This window comes from Scomber japonicus, chromosome 17 (genome assembly GCF_027409825.1).
Source record: "Scomber japonicus isolate fScoJap1 chromosome 17, fScoJap1.pri, whole genome shotgun sequence".
Classification (NCBI taxonomy): domain Eukaryota; kingdom Metazoa; phylum Chordata; class Actinopteri; order Scombriformes; family Scombridae; genus Scomber; species Scomber japonicus.
In genome coordinates, this window is record NC_070594.1 from 31,427,753 (window position 1) to 31,451,162 (window position 23,410).

A 23,410-nucleotide genomic window follows, 5' to 3' on the forward strand; every position below is an offset into this window, starting at 1 on the left:
GGGTGACGGTCTAGACGGTGTCTTGAGTGCTGCACTGAAACAGATCAAGCATTATGCCACCTCTGGTTACTGCCCTTCAGAAAACCTCCCACCTTCAGCTCGGGTATGTGATTGACAGCTGTCATCATGTCTCCCATGTTGATCATGGCCTTGAGTCAGTCAAACAAATGTGTAAATTAGATGCTGATTGGATGAGATAGTTTTAATGACACTTCTCTTTTTGTTTTCCCACATTCAGGGAGGCCAGACAGTGTTGAAGGACTTCAGTAATAGCAGTAAAATGCTATAATTTGAAAGCAGGCATTAACTTCCCATGTCTCAAATTACTGTAACCTGCAAGCAGCTAATCTAATCAAAAAACAATATTCCTTAAGGCCTCTGTTTCGTCGGCTTTGGCAACACCATTTGGCAAGGGAATAGGTTTATATTTATATATTTATATTATTATAATACTGATATTACCAAAAACTATAACAGAAGTTTGCAATACACTATTTAATCCCTAAATAATGTATTCTTCTCAGGCTGCAGGCTCTAAAAACCTTCAAAAATAAAGTAGGGCAGTCTGTAGCCTGAGAGGTGAAATCCAGGGCCACACTACTCATCACTGCTAGTTAGTCTTCCTGCTTTGGGAGCATGTAACCGCAATGCAAATGTTGAATGTATGAACATTTTAATCTACTTTGAGCTATCTAGCATGTAGACTACAGTGGCTGAACAGAAAGAGAATGATGTTCAAAGAGAAATCAGTGATAAAACAATAAATGTAGGGGGAGCTTTCTCAAATGGCTTCATTGGAAACAACCCAGCCATGCTTACCACAACATATCATAGCTGAAAATGGTTTGGCAATTGGTATAAAGAACCATACCTACATTATACTGTTCCAAGTAGGGTCTAGGATAGAGGGTCCAGATTATGAATGGTTCCGTCAATTTAGGATTTTGAGGAATTAAAGGATGACAGATGTTGGAGGACCGTTTTATTTTTTCAGTTGAAGCTTCCTGGCTGTTCCACTTCCGACACACAACGCTGACAACTATCAGGTATGGACCAGGACACAGTGAAGGAACCAATGGGCTCAGTTGTTTATTGGAGGCAGGGGTCAAAACCAGGTAGACAATTCAATAGGCAAAGGTACAATAATCGGCAGGCTAAACTCTATGGTCGGGGAATCACAAACTGATCACACACTGGAAGATACTCTAGGAAATTAAATGCTGGAACTCTGACTCTAAGGACAAGACGATCTGGCACAGAAGGGAAGGGAAACACTGCTTAAATACACAAGGAGGGGGAAGACAATTAGACACAGGTGAAACACATTAGGGCGGGGAGAGCAATCACACAGGTGGGAAACTTGACAGGAAGACAGGGGTAAGACAAGGACTTCAAAATAAAACAGGAAGTGGCACAACAAGAACAGAAAATCAACTCAAACCCTAACAGACACTAACAGACCCTGACAACACCAGAAACAGTATTTCACTGAAGTGCAGTCCTTGCGATCTGCAGAGATTCATAAATGCATACATTATCAATGGGAGTGCCAATCTCTAGATGGGTGTCAACTTGAGGTCACTAGCACTCATTTGACCTTTGAACCCAATCCTGCCCTACAGTATTCTCCAGAGAATCGACTGGTCCAGTTGAACCATGTGTATGTTTCTCATGTCAATGAATTACTAGACGATTCTGCCGTTCCTGTAGTCATGACTCACTGCACCAGTGGATTTTATCTGAACACTACATCACTCACAATGTCCAGCTCCCTGGAGACTGTCAGCAGTGTCAGGAGGGAAGATTTAGAGTTTCAATTCAAGGCAGCTTGTGACATCAATAAGGTTACTCAACAGAGCGTGAACATTATTTTCTAGATCCTTGTTGTTGTATTTGAATATAAATATGTTTATTTGTTTTCATTTATAGTGTTATATTTTTGTTGTTGAAGCAATGTGTTGGGGTTTTGAAACCCTGTACTGATGGAATACCTGATAATATTGGCAATATTTTTTCATTCTGTTACTTTACCATTTATAATATATATATTGGAAATGAAATGTGTTTATTTATTGTTTTTGTTTTGTCATAATTTTCAAATATATTCAGTCACACTTCAGAAAAGATATTGCAAAATATAAAGCAATATATACAGCATGTGTTTTCATTTAATTGTGGAGGATCCATTCATTTAAGTACAGTATAATAATCACTCAACTTTATTGTGATGTAACAGCAACTGGTCTAACAAAACAAAATATCAGCTTTATGTTTACTGTGGTGGATTAGCTGGATAATCATTTTTTATGCAATGGAAGCAAACAGATTTGGATTTACTCTGGATCGCATGATTTAAGGCAATGACCCAGTTTCTCTAAACTGTACTGAATATACAGTAAGGGAAAAAAACACAAGGAAAGACAAAATAACTGCAGTTCCTTGTAAGCTTTGAAATCTATCAGAGATCGTTCAGCCAACGTTTGTACTGTTTGTGTAGAATAATCACAGACTGGTGAAATACACAATTTCCTTCATGTTTTTTCTGAACACATTTTAATCCTCCTTTAATTGACCAATTTACTCATCCAGCAGACACGGAGCAGCATTAGCAATCATTTGAAGTCTGTTTGTGTTGACCTGATCATTTGAAACCAATGATCTCTCAACTTTTAACTCTGTTTTTATCTCCACCAACTTTTGACCGCCAACTCTGAGCTGTGGGGTTTCAGACCCTTTTTGTAAGAAAAAATTAATAAAGCCAAAAGTTAAAAGATGTTCGTAGAATTGAGATGAACTGCACAGTTGGATGTTAACTGTGTGTAGCTTCATGCAACTTTACTTTACATTAGTAAAAATGTTGGCAAGATACTGAACCCGAAATTGCTCCAGGTGGCTGTACCAACGGTGTATGAATGTGTGAGTGAATGTTAGTCCTGATGAGCAGGTTGGTACCCTGTGTGGTAGCTCCTGCCTTCAGTGTGTGTGAATGACATGTAATGTAATAGTGCTTTGAGTGGTCAAAAAGACTAGAAAAGTGCTATAAGTACAGTCCCATTTAACTTGATCCTTTGCAACTACAGCAGATTTTTATTCACTGATGTGATATGAGACAAAAGTTAAAGGCAACACCTATAGATATTTGGCCACCAGTGTCTAACCATTGCAATGCTTATGCAAAGATCATGATGGGTAATAGTCAGTGTCCTTTTTATGTTGCAGTGGACTTTGGTGTTGATCCATTGTTGGTGCTGGATTTAACGCCTGGCTTCATGTATGTAAGTCAGCAAAACCAGCCTTGATGTGACCTGTCACTGGATGACCCTGCTCAGTGGCTGCTAATCAAGTTCGACTAACCTTGCCTCCCTGTAACCCTTGAATAGTGTCATGCTCTATTCACCAGCTAACCAAGTGTTAAATTGATTATTGAGTTTCAAACTGTGAGAGCTGGTATTCTCTGCTGAGCCTCGACGCTGGCAGACCAGTTTGGTTACTGGCATAAATCAGGTGCGGGGAGTGGAGCGGAAGGAGACTATTATCCAGATGCCATCTATTTTTAGATAGAGACACAGATAGATGGAGAAAAGATGAAATAGAGATGGAGACTTATTATCACAGAAACAAAGAGAGATTGATACAGGGAGGAAGACGGGGAGGGGAACCGAGATTACAAGAAAGAAGAAGAAAGAACAAGAGGATGGGAAAGAGAGAAGAGGAGGGAGACGTAGAGGGGGGTTCAAAGGCTTAATGACCATTTGCACAGCTCATTGGTCAGGAAGAACAACCTTGGCAACCTTGGCGCAGCCGAGGGAAAACTATCCATATATCTGGCATTTTACAAACTGCATTAGCTACCTTATCCAGCTGTATTGCTTGCCTGCCATCGACATACATCATCACTTCCAGACAGATGCCTCCATCTGCACTGCTGTAGTACTTGGCAGCAACTGTCATTATCATCCATAGAAGGGACAGTTTCATAACATAGTATACTTAACACTAAATCCATTGCATGAGTAGTAATGTATTATAATGCATTGTGTTTTTAACATGATAATTAGACATGGGCATACTGTACTTGTCATAATATGCTTGAACTAAATTTACAGGAAATGTGTGTCTCCATATAATTGTGGAAATTATGAAAACTTTGTGCTAACTTAACCATCTCCATTACAGAGATAAGGCAGGAAGGCAAGCAGGTAGCACAAGCCATATACAGTAAAGCTTTGAAAATGAACTTTAGCTTTGAAGATTTAAAAAACAATAATTTAGAAAGCTTAAGGAGACATGCTTTGTTTGCTCAGTGTATTGCCAAAGTCAAATTTCATAAATCACTACACCAGAGGTAAGGAGTGCAAAATTAGTTGGCCACAATTATTAGAGAGAGACTGAAAAACATCAGAATTATCCTTTAAAATGTATTAAAAAAGATATTTCTTTAAAACACATCAGGATATACACTATTGTCAGATTAAGTGGAGCATATGGATTTGTGTTTTCTTTTCTTCTTCAGTTATCAACATTTCATAAGCTTATCAGTAATCAAGTCAATGTATTTATCGAGACTGAGAAATACAATCAAATGACTACACAGACATAATTAATAGTTCACTGATTGGTAAAAATCCTTACAATTTTTCCTATTTTTTCAAAGTTACTTGATTCGTCAATTGCTCAATTGCAATTCCTCACAATGAATGTGACCTTCATTTAATGAGCTTTCCCTTCATGCAACACAGCCATCACTCAGTTTTTGCTTAGCCAGCCTGTCTGGCACGCCATCAGGTGCTATAACAGAGCAGGTGCTGGTGTCTCAGAGCCATGATTGTGTTTTGAAAAGGGTATTTCCTCAAGGCTCCCCTTGTCGCTTCTGTCTCACGGAGCAGCTGGACATCTCTATGCTCGACTGATTAACATAGTGATGCTGGCGTCATGTGTGTTGGATTATTTATATGCAAAGCTTCGAGTAGTTTTCAGAGGTTTTCATGCATTTAAACTGAGTGTACAAAATTATTCAGGGCACATTCATTAGTAAAAGCTTGTTTTTTTGGTTAGCAAAGTTATGTTCACATCAAAAAACAGCATGTGCCCTTGTCTAATAAACATATTGAAAGCATTTTGCCCGCCAGAGCTGAATTTCAGAAGAATGTGAAACTGATATTGTTTACATTGCAGTCTTCCTCCTCACATTTGTTGGCATATTTTTACATTATTGGCATCAAATAACAGCATGAAACCATTGGCAGGGGTCAGTGCCATCATATATGCATCCTCATTTGCATGCACAAGACACTAAAAAAATAGGAACTCGTGCTTAAATCATTATTCCATAATGCTACTAATGGTCAGAAACACTACAGGATACCTTTTAATATGATTAAAATGTGCTATTTTTGACATACTAAAATTGTACTTAACGTATATAAATGCTCAATATGTATAATTAGAATAATTTAACCTGAACTGCTATTGCACACATTGTACAGTATAAAATTACTCAATTTACATATTTGGCGGCACACAGCAGTGCAGCAGCTTTCAGCTACCGGCAACTGGCGTACTTAGCCACTCTTCCAGCACACTTTCTGGCTAACGTCCGATCATTACATAACAAGATGGACCTAATGTGACTCTGACTGAGCTGCTACAGAGAAATGCAGAACTGCTGTGCATTTCTCTTAACAAAAAACATAGCTGAACAACAACATGCTGGTGTTGACCACAATCAAATCTTGTGGAGGGGGGCTCTGTGTCAACATCAACCAGGGCTGGTGTACAAGCTGTAGTCTGGTGAGTAGCCATTGTTCTGAATCTGTGGAATATCTATTGCTGAAATGCCAGCCGTTTTAACCTGCCCCGGGAGTTTACACTTGTGTATATTGTAGCGGTTTTCCAATCTGGATCACTGCGCGCTCACATAAAGGGGAGGTGTTTGCAGCGTCTAACCAATCACAAACATGGAGAAACTCTGCAGAGCAGCCTACTTTACCATGGAGGAGCAGACAATTATTCTTCATAAATATGAAGAATTCAATCACATCATCCAGGCCAAAAGCAACACTGATGCAGCAGCAAAAGCCAGGAAGGAATGCTGGCAGAAAATAGCTGACTCTGTTAATGCGTATGTTCGTGAGATTATACAATATTAATAAATTGGACAATATAAACGGACAGCACTCTGATCATTCAATGTCACTTTATTACGGCACAGACGTTTGGGGCAGAGCGCTTCCTCAGTGCCCTTCCTTTCATAGCGACATTAAGTTAGTTTAATATTCAACATTCAAAATACAAACCTATTATGCTTCAACCATTTGAGTGAATGATGTCAAACCAACTGTATAACATACAGACTAATATCCCTCATGTGCCTCAAGGATTATTTTACTAATATTTCTTTTCGTCATTTTTTTTTACAATTACAACACATAAATAAAGTTATTATGCTCCCTGACCTTTTGATCTCAAGATGTCAAACCTACAGAATAATATCTCTCACGTGCCTCAAGGATTATTTTTTAAATATATATTTTGGTCAATTAAAAAATTGCATCTATCACTAAAAACTCTTTCTCTCCTAAGCGCTCCTCTCGTGATCCGCGCACCAATGTTGACAGGATCTTTTAAGAATGGGCAGGTCATTTTCTAAGAGAGCTGATTGGTCAGGAGGTGGTGCTTTTATACTCATTGATCTCTTATCCAGAACATAACCTGCTCCGGAGCAGGTTAGCCGTTCAGCATCAGTTACCATGGTGATTTACCCCGGTAAGAAGTGAACCAGCTTCGTAGTACAGAAAACCCAGAGTTAGCCATGAAGTTACCTCGATAAGAGAAAATCCAGCTTCGTAGTACAGGCCTCTGGGGGGAATAAGTGTCATCTGTTTGTGGATACATCAGAAAATGAAAATAACCAGGAAAATAACCGTCTGTACAAATCAGAAACCCTGGCTGAACAGAGAGGTGCAGTCTCTTCTGAAGACATGGGACAGGGCTTTCAGGTCTGGAGATGCAGTGGCACTGACAGCAGCAAGGAGGGAGCTAGAGGATGAATGATTATCGTCTGGTGGCTCTCGCCCTGATAGTCATGAAATGCTGTGTAAGGCTGGTATTGGTACACAAAAAAGACACCATTGACATCAATGTGGTTCCCTATCAATATGCTTACAGGAGGACCCGGTCTGTGTCTGATGTAGTGCCAGCTGTCGTCCACTTATAATACTATCATTCAGCAGACTTTAGTCAATAAACTGCTGCTGTTGGGACTAAATCCATCTCTCTGCAACTGGGTCCTGGAATTTTTGACAAACAGGCCACAGTCCGTTAAAATCCATGGGGTCTCATCTTCCACCATCACACTCAACACCGGCTCCCCACAGGGATGAGTCCTAAGCCCCCCTGTTGTACATGCTCCTCACATATGATTGCTCTGCAAGGTACCCGAACAATCATATAGTGAAGCTCGCAGATGACACGGCTGTGGTTGGACTGATCTCTAGGAGTCTGTGTACAGGCAGGAGGTTGGAAGAACTTGTGGACTGGTGCAGAGAAAAAAACAATCTCTGCATCAATGTGAGGTAGACTAAGGAGATGGTTTTGGATTTTAAGAGGAGAGGCCACACTCCCCTCACCCTCTTCATCGGAGGAACAGCTGTGGAGATGGTGTCCACCTTCAAATACCTGGGCCTGCACATTGCCAACAATCTTGTGGGGCCACCAACCAATAAAGAAGGCCCACCAACGCCTGTACTTCTTGAGGAGGCTGAGGTGGGCTGGCCTCAGCCCTGCTGTCTTGACCTCTTTCTACCGGTGTGTGGTAGAGAGTACATCCTCCATCACTGTCTGGTATGGGAACTGCTCTGCGGTTGACAGGAAGGGTCTGGTGGTTAAATCTGCCCAAAAAAAAAATCACCAACAGCAGCCTCCCTTCCTTGGAGGACATCTATGTCAGCAGGTGCAGAACAGAACTTCACCCATCCTTAAAGTCTGTTTTCTGCACTGTGCACTGCTGCAACTGCATGTAGCGACTGATGCACTTTATGCTGCTTGGTTGTTGTTGTTTTTTTAACAGTCTTCTATTTATCATAGGTTTTTAGGTTATTTAATGTTATATTAGGGTCTATTTTCTTATAATATTTATTATGTTATTTATATTGTATGCTGGTGGAGTAAAAAATTCTGTTCCTTCATATTTACATGTATGAATGACAATAAAATAAACTGAACTGACTGTTTGTCAAGCACAAAAACAATTACACACTTCTTGTAATTCCCATAATGATTTGAATGAGCAGAGCTGTCATGTTCCAGTCATTAAGCAGTTGATGTTAATGTTTGATGGAGGTGTTATCCTCCCCTTTATTTCTCCTTCTGCACATATTGACTCCGACAAAACTGTCAGGAGATATTTTTGATGGTTACGATTGGACTAAAGCTCTTACCAGCTTCAATTTCACTGGGGGCCACAGTTTGCCTAACACACTGCCAGTTCTTGCAAAAATATAAACATGCTGCCATGTTAGCCCCTGTCTCTCATGACTTATTTAGGTTCTTGATCATGAATACAGAACATGGCAGAATACCATCAGCCACCAGGGAGCCACAGCTGGTATGGTGGAGGTTCAATAGAGGTTGAAAAATAAGATGATAAAAAATGGTTTGTTGCCACAAATATTCTAAAATGCAGCCTGATGTCCAGTTAGTAATCTATTGGATAGAAAGAAACAAGCTGTTTTGTCAATTTCTGTGCAGTTCTTATGTTTTATTCACTTGTCACAGTGAGCAAGCAGCTACAGGGTGTTGTATGTGCCATCCAGCACCTGATGGGTTGAGCTTGGGGAGCCCCTGTGTGGAAGGCCCTTCTGATACCACAGTATTACCTGATATTGTTTAGCTTTAATCCATTGTAATTTCAGACATACTCTGAGACCCAGCACCAGGGCTGTAAGTCCTCATTAGCAGTAATAATATCCAGCTGGCCCTTCTCAATGCCTACCAATGAGCCCGAGGCCTATTGACAAGGAAAACGGTACCGCTGGTGTTGACTTGGTGCCAGACAGCTGAGAGGGAAGTGGGGAAGTGTTGAACATGGGAAAGAAAAAGGGGGTCAGATAAAGGCTCGACTGCAGCAGGAACACAAAAACAAATCAAAGTGCAGAGGGAAACTGTTAACTCCCAACAGTCACTGTCCAATGTTTCATCTTCTGGTTTGGCTGTGTGGTAAAGTTTTTGACATCCCCATTTTTCTGTGATTGTTGACAAACACCAACTAAAACATAGAGAAACAAAAAAGCATTTTGCCCAAAGAAAAATATGCTCGATTCATTTGTACATGGGGGCATTAACTGAGATCTATTATATATTAGAGATAACTGTTTAAAAAGTGTTCTAAAGCACACATTTCATGCATATACAGTACCAGTCAAAAGTTTGGACTCACCTTCCTATTCACTTCAATTAGAAAGTGTATCCAAACTGATAATGTATGTCCCATGCATATGATGTTTCTGTATCAATAAACTACACTAGCAAGGCAGCATTTTGTGGTGTTTATACTATCATTGTCTTTTGGACAGTTTCTCCTTTTATTCAATAGTGACAGGAGAGCAGTCGACTAAAAGATGTTGAACGAAATGTAGCAAATATCCCCAGCTAGATACAAACTGGGAATGTCATGGTTCATAATTGGCATCTTATCCTTTAGGCTACCAGGGAGGTTACTATTATTATTCTGGTCTCCCCTACAAACTTGTATGTCTGTCCTGAAAGAGGATCCCTCATCTATTTTTCTTCCTGAGGTTTCTTCCATTATTCCCCTGCTAAAGGGCAGTTTGGGGACTTTTACCCTGGTCAAGTTGAAGGTCTAAGCATAGATGATGTTGTATGCTGCACAGATTCTAAATCTCTTTAAGGCAAATTTGTGATTTTGGGCCAAATAAATAAAACTGACTTGACTTATTGCCCATACAAAAGCAGTTTTGTAACATTTCTCTTACTCATTTTTACTTGAGTAATTCCATGATCCATACTTGTATTCCACTACATTTGAGGGGGAAATATTCCACTTCATTACATGTATGTGTTAGGGAATTTTCCATCATAAATATGCACTGGGTCAAACTAGGCTTTGCAGTCATAGCAAGGCCTCACCAAATGATAGGTTTAGACAGGGCCGGCCCGTGGCATATTCAGTACAGGCAAATGCAAAGGGCGCCGTCCATCCAGGGGGCGCCACAAATGGGGGAAGAAAAAAAATGTAACTTCCACTATTCTTAAAACTACTTGGTATCATGTCTTAATATGAAGATAATAAGTCCACATTAATTTAACTGCATAGCCAAGCCCCCACCCCCCACCCACCGACCACTAATTACACTGTACCTGCTACCTGGGGGAGGATGGTCGTTTTTTAACGTGACCCCAAGGCAAGCTCGACAACAACATGTCAAAATGCCCTAAACTGTCTGGTGCCCAGGGGAGGAAAAAAAGAAAAGAAGAGGAGGAAAAACGAGACAAAGACAGAGGTAATGTTACAATAAAGATGATGTCATGACATCATTTGTGTGTTGCAGAACGACGATAATGTCGTTAACCATTAGCATAACATGGTTTGTTGTTAAACTGTTAGTTTTAACGCCAGTTAATGTTATGGAAGAGCCTAAGTTGTTATGGAAAATAGTAATGTAACTACTCCCACCTTACTTCCCAGTAACCAAGTACATTTTGGTTGAAAAGACGTCTAAAAGACGTCTATGGTAACCGGTGAAAAGACGTGTATCTATGGTAACCGGTGAAAAGACGGTGAAAATTGGTTGAAAAGTGAACGTTTTTTTACCGGCTATATGGAGACATTTATTCAACTTTCACATAGAAAACATATTTCACCGGGAATTGCTGTATAGAAAAGTCCCAGCTTATTTAGTGTGCAGACATAACCTATATAGTTTCATATTTATGATATTTTATTCAACATTAAATGCTTTGAAATTACGTTTTGTTTAGTCATCATTTCACCTCCTCTCATTTATAGAAAAAACGTCAAAATAATCAATACAATCTCTGTAGAGAGCTACAACTGAGGTAATTATCAACCGACATCAAACTAATGTGTGTTTTGTGACACGTTGATGTTGTAACCGTTTTCAGACGATTGAAAAGACGTTCAGACCTCATATCAACCTGTTTTTAACCGGAAATCAAACGTTGAAATTAGGGTTTGTGCTCCCTGGGTTTCCTCAGGGTAATGTGTAAATATTAGATCTATTCAGCATTTTTATTAACATCTGGTTAGCTAAGGTTTTCTTAGCTTGTAATAGTCAATCAAAATGCTATTCCTTTTCCACCCTTTTATTATAGTTGTAAGCCTAGCTGTATGTTGTGTTACAGTTCATATTGTCTAAAGTGTGTTTATAGTGTTAAACTTTACATCAGTGTTAAAGTGCACATAATTCATGTTATAGCTAGCATAACTTAGCATTCCCACATTCTATATTATACTGCAGTTTACTACTTCTTTGCATTCTGCTAATCAGCATTTTGTTGTAGTGACAATAACATTGAATCTTATATAATGTGCATATCAGAAAAAGTACATTGTATATTATACATGTACAGTATAGTGAACATCATGCATGTATCTCTTAGATTTTTCATTTATATTATTTCATTTCATTTTATTCTTGAAATCATATTAGCCTATGTATCATATCATATTTATTATTAGACTGGTGTCACATACTCCACTTCTCTCTTCAGATGCGCTGTTGAGGTTTCTCAGTCCCACTCCTGCAAATCTTGGGCCACCTCCAGCATCAAGCGCTCCTCCTGTTGCCTCCACCTCAGCAGCACCACCCAGAAGTGATGCAGCAGCATGTCACTTGTTTACACTTTTTATTTTGTGGGTATTTAAATCTTATACTTTATGTAAGCTATTTATATTATATTTCATATATTCATATCATATTTTTTATATTTCTTTCTAATTTGTTCTAAGTATTTTGATTGGGCAATTGCTTTCTTTAAATAAAAGAATGTCCAAGATAAAGCTATTAAGTTTCTTGTGAGTATGTACACCAGCAGTGGAATTTACTTCGATGCGAGGGGGGCGCCACCTAAAATCTTGCCTAGGGCGCCACATTGGTTAGGGCCGGTCTGGGTTTAGACACTGTCTCCCTTTGAGATAATGGCAAGCAGTGAGTCTTCTCCTTTTGGGGAAAACAGGAGCCACTCTGATAGTGTTGCTATAGCAGCCGAGGTCAGATGGGAGGGCTCCTCTCCTTTGTCGAGGCAGCAATGTTGTGCAGCACAACGCATGCTGAAATTATTTTGCATGCCCTGTCAGGGGCCACCCTGCGCCCTCTGAGGCAATTAAACCGGGCTTTGATGATGCCAAAGGACATCTCTATCCTGACCCTGGTTTTTGCAAGGGCCACATTGAACCGTGTTTGTGGCCCTGCACCAGGGTCAGGATAGGGGGTCATTAAAAAGGGCTGGCAGGCATAGCCCCTGTCGCCCAATAGCACTCCACTGCACAGCGCTACAGATAAAAAGGAATAGCCTTGATAAGTACCACAAATTATGAACATGATTAAAATATTAAATGTACAGTTGTCTTACCCTGCTCAAGTTTGTGGCACAGTGCAGACTCCCTGAAGATCCGGGAGTCATGTACAGACCCTGGCCACTTGGCCACGAGGCTGGTGACCATCATCAGATGGTCACATGTCATCTGCAGAAGCATTTAGGGTTAGTCAATGTACACTTGAATACAGTTCAACAGTGACAACAGTATTGTGTGGGCCTCTTTGTATATGTGGACTGTTTAATTATGGTTCAAAATGATATAAGACATATTATTGATAATGAAGTAACTGAATGTGAAATGTTGGTGCATTACAAATAGTTCTTTATTATGTGAAATACCTGAATGTTGAGGCTGTGAATGTTTTTTCGATTCACGTAGTCCGCCTCATTTTCCCCCAGAGGTGCACAAATGGGGATGTGCGTACAGTCTATAGCACCTATTACCCTAGGGAACCCTGTGATAGGGACATGCTGCATTCAGTATACAGCTGAATAAGTGTACATTATGTGTATTTTACATAGCCTATATTATCCTACCTGCTATCGCATAAAATCCCTCTTTGATAGACTGTAAGGGCAGGTGGCCGGGGAACACAACAAAAGAATCTAATAGTTTGGCCACTTTATGTATGGCAATGCAACATGTGTTTTTGCCGAGGTTTTCGGCATCGCCAACGGCGTGCATATAAAGTACCTACGACAGAAAGAAAGAATGAATGAATGAATTTCGTGTCTCGTTTTACGACCTATCACAGGTGGGATTATAAAAACCATAAGCATAATTAAAAGTAAAGGCTAAATCAGTACAACCACGTTTCGTCACCTGGGGTGAGGGTATGAGGACAGAGGATGTCACGTGCAGTTTGTGAGGCCAATTGAGACATGCTGTTAACTGTGATGTTGGCCTATGAAAAATAAATTTGATTGATTGATTAGCCTACCTGTGGCAAAAAACCTCAGTGCAATGCAGACAGTCTGAGTTACGGTCAGTGCCCGACTATGATGAGTGACATTTGTCACATATGGCTCCAGCAGTTCACAAATGTAGCGCAGGCCAGCTGACGTGAATCTGTATCTTTCATACAGGATGTCATCGGGGACATCAAAGGGATCACATCTGTCCCTAAAAACTCTCTCTCCTAAGCGCTCCTCTCATGATCCGCGCACCAATGTTGACAGGACCTTTTAAGAATGGGCAGGTCATTTTCTAAGAGAACTGATTGGTCAGGAGGTGGTGCTTTTATACTCGATCTCTTATCCAGAACATAACCTGCACCGGAGCAGGTTAGCCGTTCAGCATAAGTTACCATGGTGATTTACTCCGGTAAGAAGTGAACCAGCATCGTAGGACGGAAAACCCAGGGTTAACCCTGAAGTTACCTCGATAAGAGAAAATCCAGCTTCGTAGTACAGGCCTCTGGACTCCTGTCTACTCTCTCCATTGATGTATGGGCTGCATAATTAAAATCACTGTCAGTATAGCTATAGTTGTAAATAACTATAGTTGATCTGCAGAGCAAGATATTAAATTATAAGTCATCCATATGCATTTATAAAAACATTCATCTTCATGACTTAACTACTCAAAGTGTCTTAGTTATTACTGATGCACTGATATGCATAAGATGCATTTGGTATATCTTTATAATCCATTATAATATATACTTTACATAATGAGAACTTCTTACTTTTACTTAATATGAAGGATCTAAAATACTTACTAAAAATACTTTCAACCATAAACATATAGCATTGTACCAGAAAAAATCTATTCCCCCTATCCATCTCAGATCTGCAGGGGGGGGGGGGGGTGCTGCTGCTAACGTTGGCAAAGTCAGTGCTCCACCTATAACACCAGTATTGACTCATCCCTCATGAATATGTATACTTCATGGTTGTCTGTGTGTTTGTGCTGATGAAGCCATTTACAGTCAGGTCTCTGTGGATGTCAAGGTTGTTGGCATTCTGCTATTCTGCTGGCCAGACACACAGACTATGGCATACACTGAATCTGCTCTAGGCTCCTTTAGCACCAAAACATGAGGACAGAAAGGATGAGAGACACTAACAAAATTAACTAAAAACATGATGTAAAATCAAAGCTTCTACAGGACTCTTACTTGCTCTGCAACTGGAGCAGGAAAGCACTGCTGCACCTCTGGCTAGAAAATATAAAAATAGCTTTGATATAGGAAGCTATTTTCCTCATGTTGTTGTAGCATAGCTTGCTTCATTTCTCTGAGGGATAGCAGTTCAAGGGATCACCACAGTTGTTACAGTTCATCCTCAGGGGGCATGAAGGTGTTGGTCAAATCTGGTGGGAATCCATCCAGTTGTTGAGGAGACAATTAAGTCTAAAATACAAATGTACTACCGTAACACTGGCCCCCCTCATAGTCAAGCAGGAGGCTGGTAGCCAAGGTGGAGCATGGCGGAACCTCTTTGAAGAAGGGACAGAGACAGAACCTCTCCAGAGGCCGTCGATTGAGGCAGAAACTGCAGCCGGACCCCTCTGGAGGCAAAAACTGAGGCCGGACCCACAGCAGAAGCAGAACTTGAGGCTAGACCCGTCCGGTGGCCGGCGACGGAGGTAGAACCGGGAACCCTCTGGAGGTCGGCATCGAGGACCCCTTGTCCACACACTGGGCCCAAGAGGATGAGGGAGTTGGACCACGAGGAGCTCAGGCACTGGTGGTGGCTTAGAACCAGACGAGACCAAGGCAGAGTCCGAGGCAGGCTGCTCGTCAGCAGGGGCAGAGTACGAAGCCGGGGGTTGCCGCTCGTCAGCAGGAACAGGAGGAAGGGGTTGCCGCACGCCAGCAGGAACAGGAGGAAGGAGTTGCCGCACGCCAGCAGGAACAGGGAATAAGTGCACACCAGCCGGGAAAGGAGGTAGCTGCACGCCAGCAGGGACAGGAGAAGGAGGTATATGGCACAACCCAGTATCCTGGGTTTGTGCACTGATTACAGCCGTTAATTGTTGGACCTGCAATGCCATTGCAGTTAGTGCCTGTGCTAAAGACTGTTTAGTTTGAGCACGAATGACATTTAGGGTGGTGTGTCTCTCACGGATGCCCTTTAATCTATGCAGGAAGCTCACTGATGTGAGGTTATCCGCTGGATCCATGGCTGGCCAGATCTTACTGTAACGGGTGGAGGAAGTGGCAGGACCCAATTGCAGCACAGAACCAGTTAGCAGTTTTAAATTATCTTTATTATACAGTCCACAAGGTAACTGAACAAGTATAGGCAGAATGCGAGGTCAGGGACAGAAGGCTGGTGCATTCATCGAGGTAGACACGAGGAGAGGAGGTTCAAGGCAAGCAGGGTCGAAACCAGGAAAACAGTCTGTAAATAAGTGCTGGAAGGTCTCGCATGAAGCAATTGTCAATGGCGATCTGGCAAAGGGTGAGTGGACAACAAGAGTATATATATGCTGGCTTGATTACAGATGGGGTGCAGCTGAGAGGCCAGGTAATTACTGATGAAGCCCAGGTGAACAGAGTTAACTGATGAGGTGGGTGTGGCTGATTAGCAGGAGTAGAGCAGGGGTGTGGTGAATGGAAAGTTACCAGCAGCAGGAGAAGAGCAAAACAGACTGTGACATGTTGTCTGTATTATGTTGATACTTGATTCGAGAGCTGTATGTCAACTCAGTGCTAATATGGATTAGTTGTAGCTAATTATTATTATGTACTTTTTATATTCATATTCATCATGTGTTTGCTGTGAACTTGTGTCATGATGTACATTTTTGTTCAACTAATTTGACTTTCCAAATTGAATTCATCATGATAACAAACATTTGAAAAAGCAACACTTGAGACTGTGTATTTGCAGATGGGACGATATCAGTCGGCCCTTTGGCTAGGACATTTTGGGAAGTGAGTCTCTCTTTCTCAACATAATGATTACTTAGGGGTAAAGGGAGGGGTAAGAAGTGATAGATGTGTAGCATGAAGGAAAAGGCTGAAGCCAGGTGCCAGGTAGATGGCCCAGCTGACACTTGACATTGATGCAACATTAAAAAAAGACAGTTGATTCAGTGGAAACCCGGCTTTAAAAATTGAGCTTTAAATTGAGCTTTAAAAACAAAACTTGGTCACCAACATTTATTAAATGTAAAGACCAAAAAAAACCTCACAAAACTGATCTCTCTTTAAATAAATAAAAATTAACATAAAAATTTAAGACACATTCAAATGAAAGTAAAAAACAATTCAAATATCCAAGCAAACAAAATAAAACAAACCTTTTAAACAGTAACTTAAAGAAGAACCCTGGCCATTTTTGACCCCTATATCATTTTCCTGTGGGTAACCCAGTGTTGGGGGAAGCAAAAAACCTGATTGAAAATGAGACAACAAATCTAGAGTTCTCCTGTGGTCACCCGGCGCTTCGAGATAGCTACAACACTAACCTATGGGGGCAAACGTTTTAACCACATTGGGCCTCTAAACACACTCAGAAAACCATTTCAAGACCTGTGGTACATGAGTTGTGTCCTTAGAGACACCACTGTGCACGTTGGACTGGACACGTGTAGACACAGTATAAACTGTGTTTTTGCATGGAGTCACCTCAGATAACTCTGATTACATCCGGAGCAGCCATTACTACCAAGCAGACACTTGACAATCGGCTAGTAATTGCTTTTCCAGATGTAACTAGACGTATCTGAGGTGAGTGACTCCATGCAAAAACACAAAGTTAATACTGTTTCTACACTATATGAGTCCAACATGCATGGTGGTGTTGCTAAGGACCCAACTCATGTACCACAGGTCTTGAAATGGTTTTCTGAGTGTGTTTAGAGGCCCAATGCAGTTAAAATGTTTGCCCCTTCAGGTTAGCGTTGAAGCTATCTTGAAGTGCCGGGTAGCCACGGTGCAACTCCGGTTTGGTCATCAGGTTTTTTGCTTCCCCCAACATTGGGTCACCCTTAGGAAAATGATATAGGGGTAAAAAATGGCAGAAGTTTCAAACTGAAAATCAAACTGTATATAAAAGTGAGGTCAGGAAATAACATTGGAAATTCTGAGCAAGCAACAAACAACAGCAACAAACAGCAGCTGAACTGGCTCAACAGGAACTTAACGGCTCCTCACTCCCGTCTACCTTCTTTCGGCCGCCTTTTTGCCAATCAGCCTCTTCCTTTTTCTGCATGATGAGACACACTTGGTATTGAGCCTCTATTTTTTCCTGTTTGGTGAGACATGCCTTCATGAGCAGGTGAAATTATATGCTGTTGCTTCTTCTATAGAAATAACATCCAAAATACATTGTTTGGACACAGTTAAGTGTTCGTTCTGGTCAAACACATAAAGCAGAACTATTTAATAGAATCATTATATATTTCTATGAACTAGCCCCAACTAACTTTCTAGGATCAGACCCATGTTTTTCCACTGGATTGGAGCTGCACCTTTTTGGACTACCTTGACTCTCTGGCTCTGGAATATAGTCTGTACAAAAAAGTCATGAAAATCTTATCAAATCATGCTGGTTTTTAAATTCTATATAATAAAGCTATATAAATGAACTTAGATTTATTTAAAAGCTGCTGGCTGTCACCAAATCCTCAAATTTAGAAGTCCTTCTATATTCCTATCAACATCCCTCCTGTCACAAGGAAGTTTAACTTACCTTCATCAATGATGGCATGATCATCATCCCTGATCTCAGTTTCATCATCACTGATGGCATGGTCATCATCCTCATCTTCAAACAAATCAGGTCAAACATCAGCCCAACTATCAAAAAAGAAAGGCCATCATGAAATAGAAGTGTACACAAACCTTTTGTTTTCGGTGGACAGGAAGTGGTTTTCCTTGGTGTGAAGAGTGCAGTATCGTCATCTTCCGAATTTGGTGAAGATTGGTGAAGAGGTTGCTTTCTGTGGAGCAGCTGGAAGTGTAGGCCCTTTTCTATGTTTTCTAGAAGCAGACCCATGTTTTTCCACTGGATTGGAGCTGCACCTTTTTGGACTACCTTGGCTCTCTGGCTCTGGAATATAGTCTGTAAAAAAAAGTTATGAAAATCTAATCTAATGATGCCGTTTTTTTTGAAAAGTTCTATATTGTAAAGCTTGATTTATTTCAAATCTGCTGGCTGTCACCAAATCCTCAAATTTAAAAGTTGCTTCAATATTCCTATCAACATCACTCCTGTCACAAGGCCATTTAACTTACCTTCATCACTGATGGCATGATCATAATCTGCAAACAAATCAGGTGATTCTACCATGTGTTCAGGCTCCACAAAACTGCCACCACAAGCACCTAATTTAGAGACCAGGTGGGAGGGGAAGGAGGGATTAAAGTGAAAAAACTTTAAATAGAAAACTAAAACTGTCAGAATTACAATATGCCTATGTATGATGCTAGCATTGATGATTAAGGAGCAATATGATACACTGTGTTACTGATACTCAGGGCCTGAAATTCATTTTCCAAAAGTGGTGGGGAATATGTCCTATTACCTGAAACTAGATTTTGTTGCTCTCCTTCAACTTAAAACAGTATTCTCTGCACTACATTGCTGTTCTCTTCTCTTTAACTTGATATTTGGCTGCATGTTGTATAAAAAGAGAGTTCAATATTGAAGAGATCTAACCAACATCTGAGCAATGATGGCTGAACCAGAGTGCAGCAGATGTGGTGCTGCACAGCTGAGGTAGCGTGTGTGTTTTATAACATAACTTTATTTAGTACAGTAGGCTACCTAAACTATACAAACAAAGACGTATGTGTCATTTAAGTCAGACTGTCTGACGCAGCGCTCCTGTAGTGTGTACCAGTAGTTGGCTGGTTTGAAATGTGTGCATTAAGAGTGTGAGATTTGTGGGAATCGGTTAAAGACAATAGATGGTGTTAAAAAAGTAGACATATAATCAAATGTTTAGCATATGCAATGTTTACTTAAATAGGCACAGCACAATTACCTTCCTCATAATCGAAGTCTTCATGTCGCCTTTTTTTATTTTTTCTTCTGGTGCACTGTGCTCCTCCTTCTGTTTCTGCACCACTTGCTTTGTCACATTGTTGGTAATTATCTATGAAACATTGCCAAACCAAAAAGACTATCAATGCAAAACATTGACACGGTATGTTATTCAAGTCAAAGTGTATTTACTGTAAAATGACTGTGCATACCAGATCTGAGCTTCACTTTGACCAGAGTAAACCGTTTCCATCCATCAGTTGGCTTGCGACGCTCATTGATGAACTTGGCTGCATTTACAACATTCGGCAAAAAGACTAACTTCTTGTCGATGTCAACCCAGCTTGCTGGCACCACACCTTCTTCTTCGTGGTTCCTTTCTTTCCAAGCTGCACGAACCCAAGTCATCCTATAAACAAAACTGAACATGCATACAAAATATATAACGAACCATAGCCCTGCCACAGAGAGTTTGTGTGGTAGATTGGCAATGTTCTCACAATAGCACCATCAAACCAAATAATGTATTTCCCCAACTCCTTTTCTAAGTGTTTGAGTGGGGAACCCCAGTTAAAATTACCCTTTGGGTAAAAAAAACAGTCAAAATTCCTTCTAGAAGTTATTTTCTTTTCATACTTTTCGCTCAAATCGATGAAGTAAAGGCATAAGCACATATCCTGAACGGTATGGCAAACAAGCCACTTTACGTTCAATATCAGACACGTCAAGAAGCCTGCAGTGTTTCCGTACTCTGTCCAAGTTTCTGACAAACACCACATTAATGTTTTGAGATATTATGTCACACAACAAACTGCCATCTCGTTTGTCTTTAACAAAGGCAAAGTCTTCGTTGTGTAAGAGAAAACACCCATTTCTCTCATTTTCGGCAACAAAATGCCAACTCTTCTTGTCTGTCTCTTTTGGGTGGCTCCCTGCCCTCTCTTGTTCAATGAGTGTCTTTGTCACTTGACAGATTGGATTCTTCGCATTTCTCACCAATCTCTTGAGAACTTGGAGATGATTCTCAAATGGAAATGCACATATGTCATTGAGAGAGCACTGGTAATTCCTACAGTCATCTGCCAGATGTTTCAAACTATGGACATTATAGACCAGGTAAGCTGCTGTGTATATATGCTCACATTTTGCTACAAAGTAGCTTAAGAGCTGTTCTGCAAAGTGCACGTAAGCAACATGCCTTCTCTCACATGAGTCCAGAAGTATTGATAGGGCTACCGATAGGCAGAGAAAGTGGTCATACACATCCTTGTGCAATACCTTTTTTAACACAACAGGTCCAGTGTATAGGACAAATTGTCTGAACTCTGTGGCTTTCCACCAATTTAACTCCATTAGGGATCTTGGGCTAGCTTTACACGACAACGATCTGAACACAATCCGCAAAAGTGGCGTTGCGTTCCCACTTTTTATTTCGCGTTTAGACGAGCGTCTTTGGGTGGAAATCTGCATGCACACGGTGACGCAAAAGTGTGTGAAATTTGATGTAGTATGCATGCCAGGTGGCTAGGTGGTACTGTGAAGCACTGCCATACAACAACACCAAGAGCGCGCGCATGCGTTGAAACTTCCTTCTACTTCTTTCCGTAGTAGCGCGAAATAGCCCAACGTCAAAAACCAAAACATGGCAAAGAAGTGAGGTAAGACAGACAACTTTGTCTGGACAGACGAGGAGGTCGAGCTATTGTTGCAAACGACGTTGGATCACAAGGCCACAAAGGCACAAGAGGGAGTGGACTGGGAGTCCTGTCAGTCCAAATATGTGGATATATGGACCGAATTTCTGCGTCAGTATCCTGTACCTGGAGGGACGGCGTATCCTCATGAGAACGAGGCTATATGCAAAACACAGATAGCATCAAAACTGAAAGGAGTCCGGGCAAAGTATAGGCAGGCTGTCGATACTCAACGGTGGAGTGGCCATGGGAGAGTGATCTCCCTTTATTTTGATTTATGCAATGACATATGGGGTGGGTCGCCAGCCACCAGCACAATAGAGGCTGGTGTCGAAACATCTGAAGTAAACAACACCGTGGATAGTGCTAGCGAGTCGAGCATTACATCGTCTGATCCGCCGGAAGAGTCAATAGTCAGCCCCCAGACCTCAGTCCAGTCCAGGAGAGATCTACTTCAGGTATGTTTACAAGACAATACAAAAATACATGGAGTTTGTCACATGAATTTCTCTCTGGGGATAAATAAAGTTTATATCAATCTATCTATCTATCTATCTATCTATCTACTTACTAGAAACACTACTGTATTACATGTAGTTAAATAGCATTTGGATGTTCAACTTTTTGTGCAGGGTTGATAGAAAGAATGTCCGGAAGTAATTTAATAAATAGCAAAAGAGTGGAATATAGGTTCATATTAAAACTAGCACCATACACTATGCCATATGATTCATCACTGTCAATACCAAAGATATCATTAGCTAATGACTGCTCTCTGCTCTTCTCATGGCAAGGCAAAGCAGGCATAAATGACATTAGGCAGATCGCAGAGGTTTATGTCCATGGGACGCCTCAGGGCTGCAAACCTGGCCTTGAGCCAACCAAATGAGCATTCAATTACCATACGGGCCCTACACAAACTGAGTCCAAAGTATCGTTCTGATGGGGTAGAGCCTCCACCTGAGTACTCTTTCATAAGGTAAGGGAGAAGGGGGTAAGCAGGGTCCCCCAAGAGAAAGATAGGTATTGGCTCCTCTTCCTCCACTATCTGCCTTTCAAGTGAAGGTATCTTCCCAATCTTGAGGTACATGTTCACTTTGGAATTGGCGAAGACACGCGCATCGTGAACACTTCCAGGCCATTGAATGACCACATCCATGAATCTGTAAGGCAAGCAAACAGCATATTTTAACTCAAAGTGCTTTACCATCTTTAATGACAATAGAGGAACATACATGGGATAGCCTTTAGAAACAGCACAAGAGAGCTCAAAAACTTTGATTAGGCCTACCTGTTTGTGGTCGCACACAGCATGGACGTTCAGGGAGAACCTGTGTTTCCTGTTTATGTAATCCATGGCGTTGACGGCTGGCTGTTTAATGTCAATGTGTGTCCCGTCTACCGCTCCCAAACATTGGGGCATTCCATGATCTCTCAGAAATCCGGATATGAGTTCCTCTGTCTCAGGCACAGTAAAAGGCAACTGGATATATTTCGGACCGAGGTGGACCGTTATGGCTTTGCACGTTTGTCTTACGATGACCGACACAGTCGGACATGATAAGCCGAAGGCGTTCGCTGTCTTCCTTAGACGTCCCTCGTCACTTACATAATATAATGTGCATGCTACCTTTTTCAGGAGCCCCACAGGTGCTCTCATATTAGTTATTTCGCCCTCTATGTATGGGCGAAGTTCCTCACTCAAGGCGGCAAGCGAATCTTTGGACATGCGAAAGTTTTCTCGCCATGCTCTGTCGTCAACTTCGCCTTGAACAAAGTTGCCCCACCATAGACTGGTTCTCCCGGGTCTTATCCATAACTGTCTGGTTCGCCTACGACAAATTGGAGCATCCAACAATTGCCGTAGGTAATTAATTCGCCTTCTCTGTTCTGATATATCAGTAATTACTCGGCTTATTTGCTGAAAGGACTCCTGAATAGCTATAAAAGCAGCTAAGGCCACTTGAATGTCTGACTGATGGAAATAATCCGACAAGTTTGTTATTGTTTGGCTGTACTGCACATGGATATGACGTCAATGCGTATGCAAGAATAGCCAGCGTGAGCAGCTCAAAGCACACTTCTTTAAGATTTCCACTCTGGAGGGTGGGTTCATTTTTTTTGCGTTTTTAAGCCCCAAAAACGCTGTCGCCATCTAAACAAAAGGCACATCTGATAAAATATTTTGTTGGTTT

At 41.1% G+C, this 23,410-nt stretch overlaps 1 pseudogene; it reads right to left on the reverse strand.

Annotated features, from left to right (window-relative positions):
- Nucleotides 1–12,251: 12,251 nt before the first annotated feature.
- Nucleotides 12,252–13,783, reverse strand: LOC128376915 (putative nuclease HARBI1; annotated as a pseudogene).
- Nucleotides 13,784–23,410: the final 9,627 nt, after the last annotated feature.